The sequence below is a fragment of the Piliocolobus tephrosceles genome, chromosome 4 (genome assembly GCF_002776525.5).
Source record: "Piliocolobus tephrosceles isolate RC106 chromosome 4, ASM277652v3, whole genome shotgun sequence".
NCBI lineage: Eukaryota > Metazoa > Chordata > Mammalia > Primates > Cercopithecidae > Piliocolobus > Piliocolobus tephrosceles.
The window spans coordinates 42,328,743-42,346,243 of NC_045437.1; the positions used below are offsets into that span (position 1 = coordinate 42,328,743).

Genomic DNA, 17,501 nt, shown 5'->3' on the forward strand with positions numbered 1-17,501 from the left:
GATTACAGGCGTGAGCTACCGTGCCTGGCCCACGGTGGCTCTCTTTAATTATTTTGTAGTTATATATTTTTATTTTCTTAACATTTGCTCTAAGGCATACAATATACATTTTAACTTAATCAAAACCTAGTTTAGATTTATACCAACTTCATTTCAGTGGGATCCAGAAACTTTATTCCTTTGTAGCTCCATTTCCTCCTTTCCTTTGTTACGCTGTTATTGTTATATGTATTACATCTGTATATGTTAAAAATATGACACATAGTTATAATGATTACTTTATATAACTTTAAGTGCTTTGAAGAAGCTGAGAGAAGAAGGTAGTAAGCGTAGGGGGAATCATGAGAGAAGAAGGTAGTAAGCATAGGGCGATCATAAGCCCCGAGAGTGCAGAGATGCCCTCTGCTTTGCCCTCATGACATCCCCTCTCCTGGAACAGTGTCTGCCACATATTGGTACTCACTTGATACACAAATGAATGAATGATGATTTCCATATAGACATTAATAAATGAACTCCCAGCGAGTCCCACTAAGGTGTGGAGATAAATAAGGAAGAGATTAAGAGAATACTGTTAAGTGAATTGTGGTGCTGTTGGGGCAGAGAGAAAAGAGTGTCTTTCTGATTTGTCAAAAGAAAAGCCTCAGGCCTGGTGCTGTGGCTCATGCCTGTACTCCCAGCACTTTTGGAGGCTGAGGTGGGCCGATCACTTGACGTCAGGAGTTTGAGACCGGCTTGGCCAACATGGTGAAACCTGAGCTGGGTGTGGTAGTGCATACCTGTAATTCCAACTACTCCTGAGGCTGAGGCATGAGAATTGCTTGAACCTGGGAGGCAGAGGTTGTGGTAAGTCAAGGTCGTGCACTCTAGCCTGGGTGACAAGTGACACTGTCTCAAAAAAAAAAAAAAAAAAAAAGAAAAAAAGAAAAGAAAAGGAAAAAGAAAGAAAAGAAAAAAAAAAACCTTAGACAAATTAAAGAGTTTCATTGAACAAAGACCAATTCTCCAGTTGGGCTGCCCCCGAATCAGAACAGGTTCAGAGAGGCTCCAGGGCAGCTGTGTGGTCAAAGAAGATTTATGAACAGAAAAAGGAAAGTAATGCACAGAAAACGTAAGTGAGGCGCAGAAATAGCTGGATTGGTTATAGCTCAGTGTTTGCCCTATTTGAACACAGTTTGAACAGTTGGCTGCCTTTGATTGGTTGAAACTTGATGATTGGCACAAGGGTAGGTTAATCTGTTTATGCATTTAGTTAGGTTACAGTTCACTATTACAGAGAAACCATTAGGCTGAACTTGAAATATTTAACCTGGCAGCTTTCAACCTGGCAGCTTGAAATATTTAACCTGGCAGCTAATCTTAACAGACTCAAGTAGCTCCTTGAGGACAGGAACTATGTCTTATGCATTTTATGACCAGCACAGTGCTTGGCATATAGTAGATGCTCAGTAAATGTTGAATAAACGGATGAAGCATTCTGTGGCTAGTGTAGATCTTGGAGGATGAGGCAAGAGAGTTTCAGTCCCTTTGCTTCCCATGTGGACAGACACTACCTCTGGCTCATCTCAGTGTCTATTATGGCTCTACACTGGTGCTGTTTCTGGGGTCCTGAGGCCATCTATTTGGTTTGTGAAAAAGTTCTTCTGGCCTTGCCTTATGTCCTACATTCCCCAGGGGACTGTCAGCTCCCTTTGTGAATTCTGAGCAGGATGTCCAATCACTGAAGGTTGAGAAATACAGTCTTATGGTTTAGCACAGAGCAGAGGGAAGACAGGATGAATTCATAATAATCAAATTGGTGGGTTGCTGGGTGGGCAGTGAGAAGAGAAAGAAGAAAACTATTAGTGATACACTAAGGCAACTGAGAGAAAACCTGTGGTATTCCACATTTATTTACTCATTCATTCACCCCTGAAACATTTATCAAAAGCCTACTTTGGGCCGGGTGTGGTGGCTCACACCTGTAATCTTAGCACTTTGGGAGGCCACAGTGGGAAGACTGCTTGAGCCCAAGAGTCAAAGTCAATACTGGGCAACATAGGCGGACCCCCATCTCTACAAAAAATGAAGAAAAAAATTAGCCAAGCATGGTGGTGAATGCCTTTAGTCCCAGCTACTTGGGAGGCTGAGACCAAAGGATCACTTTAGCCCAGGAGTTCAAGGCTGCAGTGAACTGTGATCTTGTTACTGCACTCCAACGTGGGCGACAGAGTGACCCTGTCACTTTAAAAAAAAAGAAAAAAGAAAGCCTGCTTTGTACCAGGCTAGAGACAGCATATAACAAAGTGTTCAGCTTACCTTATAATAAGTATTAAATCCTGGACTTTAAAAAAATGTTAGGTTGTGCTGGGCACAGTGGCTCACGCCTGTAATCCCAGAACTTTGGGAGGCCAAGGTGGGCAGATCACGAGGTCAGGAATTCGATACCAGCCTGACCAACATGGTGAAACCCCATCTCTACTAAAAATACAAAAATTAGCCTGACGTGGTGGTGCATGCCTGTAATTCTAGCTACTCGGGAGGCCGAGGCAGGAGAATTGCTTGAGCTTGGGAGGTGGAGGTTGCAGTGAACCGAGATCATGCCGCTGCATTCCAGCCTTGGCAACAGAGCGAGACTCCATCTCAAAAAAAAAAAAAAAAAGTTAGGTTGTTATAAAGGCATTCAGGAAATAACTATATAGCACACAGTGGTGCTTAAGAATCCTGAGGCTGGGGCCTCCCTACCTGGGCTTAAATCCCAGCTGGGTAGAGTTACCTGATAGCATCTCCCAGTGCTGACTAAAGCTCCCTGTTCTGAAACCTGATATATTAGCACCTACCTTCTAAAATTCTTGTAAGGATTAAATAGTTAATACACATACAGTATCTAGAATAATGCCTACCACATAAAATGTATATATAAGAGCTAGGTATTATTGACATAATAATTATTATTAAGGGCCAGAGTAGTTCATTGAGATTATTCTCTAAATTTCAATAACATTTTGGATGCCTCATTTTCCATATTGCCTTGCTACCTAGACATTTTCATAGTAACAGCCATGTATGTATGTATCTATCATACAGCTTGAGCTATTAAGAACCAACAACTCTCTTCTTATTAATGTTACTTTCCTTTTGTGAAATGATTACCATGGCAAAGAGCTGTTTTCTGCCTTTGAAAAATCAGCTTCACTCGAGAGGTTACCAAACCATAGAAGAAAATCTGATAGGTGGGAAACCTTTGAGCCCCTAGGTGGATAATTCAGAGGTCAGGAAAGCAGCTGCTTTTGCTTCAAATTAGGTTGATATAAATGAATTCCTGCCTGAGATTTCAACGCTTTGGCAGATCAATGGATCAATGGACTTAGGAATCAAAGGCATCATAGGTGATGTTCTTTTTTTTTTTTTTTTTTTTGAGACGGAGTCTTGCTCTGTCACCCAGGCTGGAGTGCAGTGGCTGGATCTCAGCTCACTGCACGCTCCGCCTCCCGGGTTTACGCCATTCTCCTGCCTCAGCCTCCTGAGTAGCTGGGACTACAGGCACCCGCCACCTCGCCTGGCTAGTTTTTTGTATTTTTTAGTAGAGACGGGGTTTCACCGTGTTAGCCAGGATGGTCTTGATCTCCTGACCTCGTGATCTGCCCGTCTCGACCTCCCAAAGTGCTGGGATTACAGGCTTGAGCCACCGCGCCCGGCCATAGGTGATGTTCTAATGTAAACGTATGAGCCTTTTAAAACACTAATTAAAGACTGTCCCTAGTTGGCTTTATTGTGCAAAAATAGTAGCATCATGAAAGATTCTTTTTGAGGCTTAAAAAAAATCCGTTGATTAGAAAGATTCAGTAGAAAGGTTGAATATATTACTTTATTTTCATCACTGAATACAAGAACCTATGCAGTGTCCCCTCGCCCCTAACACCCCCAATCAAAGTGTCCCATAATCCACCTGCACTACTTGGACCCCTGAAGTACAATCCATTTGTACAATTAAGATTTGGTAGGCTGAGGCAGGAGAATCGCTTGAACCCGGGAGGCGGAGGTGGCAGTGAGCTGAAATTGTGCCATTGCACTCCAGCCTGGGAAACAAGAGCAAAAAACTCATCTCAAAAAAAAAAAGGCCAAAAAAAAAAAAAAAACCAGATTTGTTTTACTGTAGAAATAAATTGTCTGTTCCAGTCAATTTCCTTAGTAGAAACACAGAATGTACCATTGTCCCTCAGTAACTGAGGGATTGGTTTGTTGACCTAAAAGGAAGAAGCTGAGACAAAATTAATATAAGTAGAGGGTTCATTTGGGTCAAGCTTAATGATTACAACTCGAGAGCACAGACTCAAGTTGCCCTGAAAATACATTCCGATTAACAGCAATAACAAGTGAATTTTTTTTTTTTTTTTTTTGAGACAGCTTCTTGCTCTGTCACCCAGGCTGGGGGGCAGTGGCGTGATCTCGGCTCACTGCAACCTCCACCTCCCGTGTTCAAGCAATTCTCTCCCTCAGCCTCCTGAATAGCTGGGATGACAGGCGCCTGCCACCAAACCCAGCTAATTTTTTTGTATTTAGTAGAGACGGTGTTTCACCATCTTGGCCAGGCTGGTCTTGACCTCCTGACCTTGTGATCCACTTGCCTTGGCCTCCCAAAGTGCCGGGATTACAGGCTTGAGCCACCGTGCCTGACCACAAGTGGATTTTTTAAAGGGGGACAGATACAAATAAAGTGGGCTGATACAAAGTTGTTTTCCACAAATTCTCATTCATTTACAGAAATAACATTGATTTGCAATTGACTATATATTCTTCAGCTACAGTGTCAGATTTATAGTGGCCAGTGTGGAATTATTAGTTTAATTTTTAGCTTCTTGTGGCAATAGCAAGCAGTGTCAAGAGATGATTGCATATTGCACCACTACACTCCAGCCTGGGCAACAGAACGAGACCCTCTTTCCGAAAATAATAATAATTAAAAAAAAGAGATAACTACATAGCTCAAAAAGGCATGGTTACTGTCTTATTTTAATATCTCTTTGGACCTAACAATTAAAAGGACTTGCATTCCTCAGATAAAAGTTATTTTCTTTATTTTTTAAGTTGAACAATTTTAATTAAGTTACTCGTAAGCAGTAAAATTTTATGCAGTTTCATGAAAAGGCCCGTGTTTTGCATGCCTAAATTATTTTTCATTGTCTTTACTTGAAGGTTTTGAAAGTAGGAACTTCTCCTGAATCTTTCTAGTGGTTGAATAAAGTACATATTCTGGGGTGCTACAGTGAATTTATGGCTTGTCCAAATAAATTTACTAGCAATAGGTGATTTTATAGGAGGATCTTCAGTCATACAGTGAAGCCAATGAAGCCACTGAAGAGGCACCAGGCTTCCATCCATATCCCAGGATGTGCTTCTGCCATTCATTTCAGTAGCAAATATAACCTCTCTGTGATGGCCAAAAAACTGCTTGTTGTCTTCATAGTATTTGTTTCCTTATTTGTCTTCAAAGTCAAAAAGGGTCACCACCCTTAAGAAGCTGACAACCTGACGAGAGAGACAGCCTGATATAAAAGTCATAACTGTACAAAGTTGTGGAGAAAATCACAATGTTAGCGGCAGGTGTTGGAAGTACAAAAGAGAACTCTACCTGGTTTATGGTGAGTGGGTCGGTGAGGGAAGCTTCCTGAAAGAGGTATCACTGAAATGAGTCTTAAAGGAGCAGTAGGAATTTGCAGAAGGTGGGAGCATGCCTGGTGCCTTCAAGTAAGAGTGGAGGAGACCAGCATGGCTGTAGTGTAGTTTCAAGGATGTGATTGAGAATGACGTTAGGAAGGATGGGGACCATATTGGGCAGGGCCTTGAATGCCCTTTTAAGGGTATTAGCTTTTACTCTAAGTGAGATGGGAAGCCATCAAAGGGTTTTGAGTAAAGAAGTGACATAATTTGACATTTTTGAAGGATCTTTCTGGATGCTTTGTTTGAAACAAGCCCTGTTAAAGGTGGGCAGGAGGCAGGGAAGGACAGAGGCTGTAACAGGATCAAAAGCCAGTGGTGGCTTACACTTGACAGTGAATGACTGTATTCTGGAAATATTTTGAAGGTAGAGCCCATGGGATTTGCTGACAGACTGGGGTATGAGAGAGAAACAGGAGTGAGGATGTTTGACTTCAGCTAGAAGGATGTGTTGCCATTTACCAATATGGGGAAAACTGTGAGAGGAGTAAGTCTGGAGAAGAAAATCAGAAGTTTAGTTCTCCTACTTTAAAGTAAATATGAGAGATTACTCCTGAAAGGACGGTAGTTTTTCCTAAAGAGGAACTAGATGGAGGACATGGTGAAGATAAAGTCATCTTCTGAGTGTCAAGTATAATGCACTCAGCATGATGCCTGTGATGGCAGGTAGAGTGGGTGGATGAAGCCCTCAGTGCATGGAACCTGCTCTCAAGAACAGCTTGTCAGGAGGCTTAACTCACACAAATGAGTTAGAAAGATATGAAGTCAAGGACCAGATTATGGGATACAGATCTCAAGTGGCACAGGATAGTAGCAGAGGGAAATGTGAGTGTGGTAGTCAAAGTAGTCTGAAGTAGTCAAAGAAGGCCTCTAGAAGGCAGTGGGGGCAGGAGCCGTCCTCACAGTATGGGGACGACTTGGACAGAGTGGAAAAGAGTCAAGATTGTGAGAATAAGCAGGTTCCATTTGGGGCACAGATAATCCACGCCTGACTTGAAGAGTTGCTGGGAGGATTTTAAAAGAATTTGTTCATTGGGCGTGGTGGCTCGCACCTGTAATCCCAGCACTTTGAAAGGCTGAGGAAAGTGGATCCCCTGAGGTCAGGAGTTCAAGACGAGCCTGACCAACATGGAGAAATCCTGTTTCTACTAAAAATGCAAAATTAGCCGGGCGTAGTGGTGCATGCCTATAATCCCAGCTACTTGGGAGGCAGTGGCAGGAGAATTGCTTGAACCTGGAAGGTGGTGGTTGCGGTGAGCCGAGATCGCGCCATTGCACTCCAGCCTGGAGACAGAGCGACACTCTGTCTCAATAAATAAATAAATAAATAAAAATAAAAAATAAAATAAAAGAATTGGTTCTTGGCACATAATAGGCACTTGATAATAGATAGCTAACAATATTTCTTATACTGGGGGAATAACTGGAGATAGAACTGTGTAAAACTCTCTTGACTTCAGCCCGCCTTCCACATCTCTGTGTTTCTTACAACAACTTTACTACCCTTTGCCCTTTTTCCTTTCCTGGGTTGTCCTCTAACACTTCTAGTAGAGCACCTTCAAATGTGACTTTCTAGGTTATCTCAGGGGAGAAAGGGAATTGGGCTATGCTATTTCACAAGTCCATCTAGGGTTTATTATGGGTTTTTTACATTTGTGATTTATTATGAGTTTTTATTATTTTTATGGATTTTGTCAATCTCATCCATGTAGATACTACAAAGGTTCAGAAGGGGGCAATGTGACATTTGGATTTAAGAGTTTTTTTTTCACAAATGTTTTGGAATTCACCCCATATTGTCTAATCCAGGATTTCAGAAGGGCAGGGCTGGAATGATCTGTAAACATCATAGGGTCCAACACTCTCACTTGCCAGTAAAGATACTGAACCCAGAGAGTGGAAAAGACTGGCTTAAGTTCACAAAGACATTTTGTGGGAAAGCTGAGATTGTAATCTTGTTCTGACCCTGAGTCTGTATTATTCCATGACCTCACTTGGTTGTTTAATTTGGGGAAATCTCCCTCAAAAGCAGAGATTCTTAAAACTGTGTCATCTACTGGTAACTTTTAAAGGACTAAAATTCTCATAACTCCTTGGTTGAGACCTTTTTTTTTTTTTTTTTTTGACACAGAGTCTCACTCTGTCACCCAGGCTGGAGTGCAGTGGCACAATCTTGGCTCACTGCAACCTCCACGTCCTGGGTTCATGCCATTCTCCTGCCTCAGCCTCCTGAGTAGCTGAGACTACAGGTGCCTGCCACCACACCCGGCTAATTTTTTGTAGTTTTAGTAGAGACAGAGTTTTACTATATTAGCCAGGATGGCCTCGATCTCCTGACCTTGTGATCCGCCCGCTTCGGCCTCCCAAAGTCCTGGGATTACAGGCATGAGCCACCGTGCCAGGCCGAGACCTATTTTATTATAAATAAATATAAACAAAAACTTTACGTTAAAGATACTCAAAATGTACAAATATAAAACTCCAATTTAAATGTGTTTTCCCAACCAGGTGCTGTGGCTAACTCCGGTAATCCCAGTGCTTTGGGAGGCCGCAGCAAGCAGATTACTTGAGCCCAAGAATTCAAGACCAGCCTGGCCAAAATGGCAAAATCCTGTCTCTACTAAAAAAAACCCCAAAATCAGCTAGATGTGTCAGAGCGCATCTTTGGTCCCAGATACTTGGAAGGCTGAGGTGGGAGGCTCTCTTGAGACCAGGAGGTGGAGGGTGCAGTGAACCGAGATCATTCCACTGTATTCCAGCCTGCGTGACAGAATGAGACCCTGTCTCAAAAATAATTAATTAATTAATTAACTTTATTTTCCTTAAAGCTTGTATACATATAAAGCAAAACAACTTTTACTGAGTTAAGTACAAAAAGAAACTTCAAACCAATGAAATTTAGATTAATAGTATTACACGAAAGTGTAGATGATATTGTTTTGTTGAAATTAATTTGCTACTCACAAGTGAATGTAGTACTTTTTAAAACAATGACACACTTACTTGCTTCACCTTAGTTTCTTTAACATGACCAGTCCTCAACAAAGGTTTTTGGGCCAGTCATGGTGGCTCAGGCCTGTAATTCCAGCACTTCGGGAGGCCGAGGCAGGTGGATCACCTGAGGTCAGGAGTTCAAGGCTAGCTTGGCCAACATGGAGAAACCCTGTCTCTACTAAAAATACAAAAATTAGTTGGGCGTGGTGGCAGGAGCCTGTAATCCCAGCTATGCGGGAGGCTGAGGCAGGAGAATCACTTGAACCGGGAGGTGGAGGTTGCAGTGAGCTGAGATTGTGCCATTGCACTCCAACCTGGGCTACAAGAGCAAAACTCCATCTCAAAAAAAAAAAAAAATTCTTTAATTTAATTTGCCTGAAGGTATAAATAATTGGAAATATTTTGATGTATCAGAAAACTAAAATCAGGAATCTGTCATTGGTCCACTGTATTTTATACCTACCTATCTAAATCTCTATAGGCTATACAGATAGATGTAGACAAAAGAGATAAAATTTGTCTCTATTTATATATATTTATCAATATCAACCTATATCTGTATCTTTTTTTTCTTTTTTAAACTTTAGCCTTTTTTTTTTTTTTTTTTTTTGAGATGGAGTCTTGCTCTGTTGCCCAGGCTGGAGTGCAGTGGCACAATCTCAGCTCACCGCAACCTCTGCCTCCTGGGTTCAAGTGATTCTTCTGCCTCAGCCTCCCAAGTAGCTGGGACTACAGGCTCATGCCACCATGCCCAACTAATTTTTGTATTTTTAGCAGAGACAGGGTTTCCCTATGTTGGCCAGGGTCTCGAACTCCTGACCTCGTGATTCACCCGCCTTGGTCTCCCAAAATGCTGGGATTACAGGCGTGAGCCTAATTTTAGCCTTTTTTTTTTTTTTTTTTTAAAGAGTCAGTACTTCCTTTGAAATATCTCTATCTTTACCTATAGATAAACATATACCAATTACATATAAATTTCAAGTTATAAAACTAATTATACATGTTATAAAACATTCAAACAACCCAGAAACAAATGGAGTAAGACATGAAAGCCCTCTTGCACAGACATTAGGTTGCCATAACAAAGGCTGAAACAAGAAAGGCTTAAAGAAGATAGAATCATATGTCTCAGGTCATAATATACAAGGTAGCAATCCTGGGTTGATCTGATGACTGTGTAGTGATGGGTTTAGGCTCTTTCTCTGTGGCTCTGCAATTCTCAGCACATGGCTTCCATCTTGGTCCAAGGTGGCTGTTTCCATTTACCCCACTGTGTCCACATTCTAGCTAGCAAGAAGATGGGAAGAAGGAAGGGGCGGGAGGTCATGCTTCTTTTTTTAAGGTCACAACATGGAAGTCACATATGTCACTTCTGCTCACAGCCCATGACTGGAACTCAGATACATGGCCAAACTAAGCTATAGCCAAAACTGGGAAATACAGTCCTCAGTTGGATAGCAATGTGCCCAGCTAAAACTTCTCTGTTTTTTTTTTTTTTTTTTTTTTTGAGACCGAGTCTCGCTCTGTCGCCCAGGCTGGAGTGCAGTGGCCGGATCTCAGCTCACTGCAAGCTCCGCCTCCCAGGTTTACGCCATTCTCCTGCCTCAGCCTCCCAAGTAGCTGGGACCACAGGCGCCCGCCACCTCACCCGGCTAACTTCTCTGTTATAGAATAGTGGTTTTCAAATTTGGCTGCACAACAGAATCACCTGGAAAACTTAAACAAATAGACACCTCCCACTCCACAGGCCAATTCAATCACAATATTTGGGGAGCAGGGCCTAGACTTCTGCATTTTTTGAAGGCTGTCTGGTGATTTTCATATAGGTTGAGGCTGAGAACCACTGCTGTAGAAGAAAGAACAGATGAACGGGGGACAACTAACAACCCCTATCACACTCATTTTCACTCCTCCAAAATTCTGTACCTCACACTCCCTCCCCATTTGTCACCCATTAGTTCAACCTACATTTTACCAGAGCTTTTTTTTGTGCATGTACAAATACACACTACATACATATGCAAATGGTTTGTCCTGACACCCAGTAGTGACTCCAGCATTTCTATATGAGTGTGTCTTGGAATAGTAATATTACAAGAAGAGGCATGAGCCTCTGTATTTGCATGGCACTTTACACTAATCAAAAAATATATTGTTTTCTTGGCTGGTTGCTGTGGCTCACACCTATAATCCCAGGACTTTGAGAGGCTGAGGCAGGGGGATCACTTGAGCTCAGGAGTTCAACACCAGCCTGGGTGACATAGTGAGACCCCATCTCTACAAAAATAAAAAATTAGCTGGGCACGTTGGCACAAGTTTGTTGTTTCAGCTACTCAGGAGACTGAGTTGGGTGGATTGCTTGGGTCCAGGATTTCAAGGCTGCAGTGAGCCATCCTCTCATTACTGCAGTCCAGCCTGAGTGACAGAGTGAAACTGTTTCTCTCTTTATCTATCTATATCTATATATCTATATTTATAGATATATAATTTTCTTATCTATGTCAAAGAATGAGGGCTAATGAAGAATTTGCGGTGGTGCAAGAGCTAAAGCCATCTCTTGGTTTAGCCCCTGCAAGCGTCATAATATTGAATCATTTACCTTTTCCCAGTGGTCTGAAATGCCATCTTTATTACATATTAAATTTCCATATATATGACGATTTTAAAAAAGTATTATTTATTGTTAGTTCAGATTGTTACTACATATTTGTTCACTTTTAAAAAATATTTTTTATTATTATTATTATTTTTAAAAACAGGGAATATTTTATTCAAAACCCATCACAGAAATGGACAGTTTGGGTCTGCAAAAGCAGTCATGTTTTAAAGCATAGGTCAGTAATTGTATATTAGAGCATACACTGCTACATACAAATCAACTGATCAGACCACAACTTCTCAATGTTTAAAACAGAATAAGCTTCCCTGTAAAAGCAGCACCTTTGTGACATTTTTACTTTAGTATTCCTCTCTTTCTTCCTCACCTTCTCCTTCAACAGGATCCACACCAACCTCCTTATAATCCTTCTCAAGGGCAGTCATGTCCTCACTGGGTGGTGAGGATGGAGTTGTAGGACTCAACTACAGCTGTGGAAACCTGGGGTGCTGAGTTAATGGAGAACTCCAGCTTGGACTTCTTGCCATCATCAACTGGGAGTTGTTCCATGAGCAGGGAGGTGAACCCAGAAACAATTCCTTCACCAGAGCTGTGGAAAACCAAGAAGCCCTGGAGAACCATGCACTGGTCAGCCAGTTTACAAATTTGGTCCAAAACGAGGTCAGTGATCTCCTGGCCAATGGTGTAGTGCCTTCAGGCATAGTTACTGGCAGCGTCTTCCTTGCCTGTGATGAGCTGCTCAGGGTGGGAGAGCTGGTGGTAGGTGCCAGTGCAAACTTCCAGATCTAGAAACACTGCCCTGGGCATGTGCTTGCCGGAGCCCGTCTCACTGAAGAAGCTGTTGAAGGAGTCATCTCCTCCCCGAGTGGTCTTGTCACTTGGCATCTGGCCGTTGGGCTGGATGCCATGTTCCAGGCAGTAGGGCTCCCAGCAGGCATTGCCAACCTGGACACCAGCCTGGCCAATGTGATGGAGATGCACTCACGCATGATTGCTGCTTCGTGGCTGCTGAGCAGATGGCGGAGACAAGGAGGAGAGGTTGTTGCTTCTTACAGTGCGACTTTTACGTGGTCGATGTAAGAGAACCTGCCTGTTATTTTCTTTCCTTCTTCTAAGGCAAGAGTGATATTTAAAAACAAAAACAAAAAAACTTAACCTTCCTTTTGTCCCTAACAACTGCCACCTCTCACTTACCTCCAGTGCTGGGTAAATATTTAAAAATTATCAGATGGATTGCTTATTCTGTGTGAAGGGATCACTTACCAGGTATGAGAGGCTCCTAATAAAGGTTTCAAATCCACTGGAACGTTTTATGATGATAAAACTAAGAGCTTTTGTTCCACAACACTCTTTTCCTTATCCATGGCCATAGCCTTGCGGCCTGTTACCCTGATAGACTTTCTTGAGTTTTGCTCAAATGGAAAACGAGGTTTTTCTAACATCCCCTAAGGGCATCACTCAAGTGTTCTCTGCTTCTTAGTGTGCACACTACATTAGAGCTGAATAAAGTTACAAGGCAGCAAAAGAGCAGTTTTTGCTTTGACTTACAAATATTTTTAATGCCCTAAAAATAAACCATGAGCTGCAAACGGGTATGAGTGTTCCCGCACTGTTTCTTAAATTAGTTATTTCTGAGCAGATGAAGAATACATTTTGTTTTGCTGCTCAGGTCCACCTTCTTGTGATTCAATGCATGATTCCATTCAGTATCTTAATGCTATCCCTTTTGTTTGGAGGCAAGCATAGGTCCTCAGAGAAGATGGGAAGATTTGTGTTTTGGGAATGAATTATAAATGAGATTAAAATTTTCATTGCAGAAACCCAAGTTTCTGCAATGTTTCTATTGGGACATGACTTCATTCTCTTCTTCAGATCTTTGAAAATCATGGTTTCACATGTTGTAATGTTTACTTAAATACACAGTTTCCACCTTCGTGGAGCTAACAGTCAAGAAATCAAGGGCAACTGCCTTAACTTCAGATGGTTTTAGTTTTGGTTTTGGTTTTGGTATCTGTGAAAAGGGAATGACAATACCTCACTTTACAGAGTTGTCATGTTGTGTCATTCATTCATTCAGTCAGTCATGCACGCATTTAATGAGCACTGTTGCTTGTTGTAAAATGAGTAACATTTTATTACAAATATTATATTTTTTGATGTGGTTAATTTTAACAATTATTTTAAAAATTGTATTATAAGCAATTTTAGATATACACAAAAATTGTTTATAGAACATTACAAGCCTCATGTACTCATCACCTAGCATAAAAAATTCCCAGCTCATGGCTAATCTTGTTTAATTTAAACTCCTATTGGCCGGGCATGGTGGTTCATGCCTGTATTCCCAGCACTTTGGGAAGCTGAAGTGGGCAGATCAACTGAGGTCAGGAATTGAAGACCAGCCTGGCCAACATGGGGATGGGAATTTATTTTATTTTATTTTATTTATTGTGTATTATTTTGACACAGTCTTGCTCTGTCGCCCAGGCTGGAGTGCAGTGGCGCGATCTTGGGCTCACTGCAACCGCCGCTTCCTGGGTTCAAGCGATTCTCCTGCCTCAGCCTTCTGAGTAGTGGGGATTACAGGCATCTGCCATCACACCCAGCTAATTTTTGTATTTTTAGTAGAGACAGGGTTTCGCCATGTTAGCCAGGCTGGTCTCAAACTCCTGACCTCACATGATCTGCCCTCCTAGGTCTCCCAAACTGCTGGGATTACAGGCGTGGGCCACCATGCCCGGCCTCCTATTTTAAAGCAAATTCCAGACATATTATTTTGTCTGACAATAATTTTTAAGGATTAATGTTTGATCCCATTCAAAGCTTAATGAAACCTTTTTAACCATTTTAAACTGCATTTATAATTTGTTTCATTTCCTTTTTAAAAACTTTATTTGATAACAAAAATGCTTCCAGAATACTAGTAATTCTTACAAATATAATGATTTAAACATATAGACAAGGGTGAACCTTAAGCTCTTTTAAATACATTTAATTCAGTGCTATTTTAAAACAATAAAACTTCAACTTAAAATCACAAATCTAAATTATCCAATTTTTCATTTTAAATTAGAGTCACAAAACTATGTTGTTACTTTAATATGCCAGATTCTCTTCACATAACAAGTACATTGAAATACAAATTTCATATAAGTCCATCAAGACAAAAATATTAATACCGGAGGGTTTGAGCCTCTTAAGCATTTCTGTTTTTAACACCAAATCTTCCCAAGGTTAAGAGATAATTGTTAAGCTATTACTGTGTCATCCCAGACCCCACAGATGGGTAGCTCCTACCTCATCTGCTGCATTGGTGGATTAAACTCAACTATCTATTTTCTGTTTCATTTTATACTGAATCATTTTCATAATCTTCCTGTTGGGACCTAAATTCTTACAGATGTTTGACAGCTTTGTCCACCTCTGAGGTTAGAGTCATAAGGAAAATGTCAATGACAAAAATGTATTCAACAAGGATGAATTAGATGGTTAAATAAACTTGGGGAACGCTGAATTAAACAGACATTTGTTTGTGTGTGTGGTTTAAAAACTACAAGACTGTAAGGTACTAATGCAAATATCTAAGAGGGGTATAATGTGCAGCAGTTCCAGATGTATTTGACTATGGACCTATGAACTATTCCCTCCCCATCTTTTTTTTTTTTTGGATGATTCTCCCATGAAACCTAGAACAGAGCCTGGAAATGACCAACCTGGAGGCCAAATCCAGCCTGACACTTCAGTTTCACTTGGCCAGTGTTTTAAAAGTATTTACTCTATACTTTAAAAATTGACAGTTGATGGGCATGGTTGCTTATGCCTGTAGTCCCAGCCACTTTGGGAGGCCAAGGTGGGTGGATTACTTGAGACCAGGAGTTGCAGACCAGCCTGGGCAACATGGCAAAACCCTGTCTTTACAAAAAATAACAGTCATGGTAGTGTATACCAGTAGTCCCAGCTACTCAGGAGGCTGAGGTGGGAGAAACACCTGAGCAATGGAATGTCAAGGCTGCAGTGAGCTGTGATTGCAGCACTGCACTCCAGCTTGGGTGACAGAGTGAAATCCTGTGTCAAACAAAAAACAAAACAAAATTTAAAAAACACCAAAAAAACATAAACATACAAAAAATTGAGTTACCAGGCATGGTGGGTGGATTTCACCTCTAATCCTAGCTACAGGGAGGCTGAGGCAGAAGGATTTCTTGAGACCAAGAGTTCAAGACCAGCCTGGGCAACATAGTGAGACCCTGCCTCTAAATAAAAAAACAACCGGGAAATAAAAATTTGAGAGAGTTTACCAAAAAATTCTTAATTGCCAGTTTCTTTTCAAGAATTATAAGATCTGGCAAAAGTAAACCTGCATTTTGGCATGGCTGCCCTGGCTGAAGCTGAGCAAGGGCTGCCTTACCACACCAGGCATAGGCACTGCACTTGGTCACTGACATAGAATTCCTGCACTGTTCTCCTAGGCGTTTGAGTCTGTGGTGTTGATGGCAAAGGGAACCTCAAGTGCGGTAGAAGTATATATGGGAAGAGCTGACGTAAACCCATCAGACTAGATGGACTGTCCCTGGATGCTGGGTGTGAACTGGATGGGGGTAGACCTGGGCTGAGGGCCTCCCTCTGAGACCAAGTAGGGGAGAGATGGTGTCACAGAGCAGAACTGCTGTCCTAGAAACCAGCCCACACTTACTGCTTTTCCATTTGCTTTGGAATTTCCCCCACTGCACCGCATGGTAATCTTGACATGTGTGTTGAGAAATAAAGAGCTGAGGTAAAAGCAAAGATGATGCAAATGATTTCAAAATGGTAAAATAAACTTTCAAATGAGATGAATTTGCTAATTATTCTCCCTGAAGGTGCACCTGCCCAAGAAGGATTATAACTGAGGACTGGCTGTCTTGAACCTTCTTGCCACACACAGAGAAAGCTCAGCTTTTCTTTTAAGGAAACCAATGCCTGGCCTTGCCAACCAATGAAAAGGTTGCCTAAGAGCCTTGCCCAGAAGTTTTATCAGTTAAACTCAGACAGAGAGAACAAAGGTGAGATGGTTTTCATTGATACTATTTTCACAGTGGGTTATAAGTCAAGAAAATGAATTACCAAGTAAGCTCTGTTTTCTTTCATCTTATTTAAAGGAGTGCTATATAGCAACAGCAAGCTAATAATTAAGAACCATTCTACCTCCTCCAGAGGCTTTGATCTACAGTGATGTGACTCCATAATTTGGTCTGGTTGAGTTTCTAAGCTCTCATTAATGTCCATAGAAATTGGGCAAAATCTAAAGGGCAAAAGGCAAAAGAACAACAACAAAAAACTCACTTACATCTGAAATTTGGTTTTCAATTAGGTACGTGTGATCACTTCCATTATTTGCTTAGCTTTTAGCATGATGAAGCTTGATGTTTTGGACTCTACTAGAAAGTAGTCAAAAATATATACTATTTAGAGCAACCCCATAACCTGTGCTCAGAACTCCTATTTCTAGATTTCTAAGGAAAATCTCTAGGAAAAAAATTCTGCAAAATAAAAAACCTTTTTTTTTTTTTTTTTTTTGAGACGGAGTCTCGCTTTGTTGCGCAGGCTGGAGTGCAGTGGCCAGATCTCAGCTCACTGCAAGCTCCGCCTCCTGAGTTTAGGCCATTCTCCTGCCTCAGTCTCCCAAGTAGCTGGGACTACAGGCGCCCGCCGCCTCACTCGGCTAGTTTTTTGTATTTTTTTAGCAGAGACGGGGTTTCACTGGGTTAGCCAGGATGGTCTCGATCTCCTGACTTAGTGATCCGCCCGTCTCAGCCTCCCAAAGTGCTGGGATTACAGGCTTGAGCCACCGCGCCTGGCCAAAAATGAATTTTTAAATACCCATAAATGCACACACCCAAACAGGATTTATCTTTTCTTTTAGCTTTTTTCCTTCTACTTTTTTATTCCATTAGAATGTGTGAGAATTTAGTTTTTTCTCACTGTACTATTTTTTAAATTTCTGAGATTCATTGGCAATTCAGGTACAATAGAAACCATATGTTTTACTTTATTGGGAGCATAATAGTGTAATGGGAAATTCTAATAATTAGATGTTGGACTTTCTGAATTGATTACCCAGTTTTCATGTCTTCTATATTGCTTATCTTTTCTAGATTTTTCTTTCACAATTCTTCAATTTAATTCTTTAATTTCCAAGACAGCTCTACAGCTC

At 41.3% G+C, this 17,501-nt stretch overlaps 1 protein-coding gene and 1 pseudogene across 2 annotated transcripts in view; one reads left to right on the forward strand and one right to left on the reverse strand.

Moving 5' to 3' along the window:
* Positions 1-17,501, forward strand: part of NIM1K (NIM1 serine/threonine protein kinase) — a 91,137-nt gene that overhangs the window by 28,053 nt on the left and 45,583 nt on the right. The window lies entirely within an intron of this gene.
* Positions 11,738-12,297, reverse strand: LOC111545556 (annotated as a pseudogene).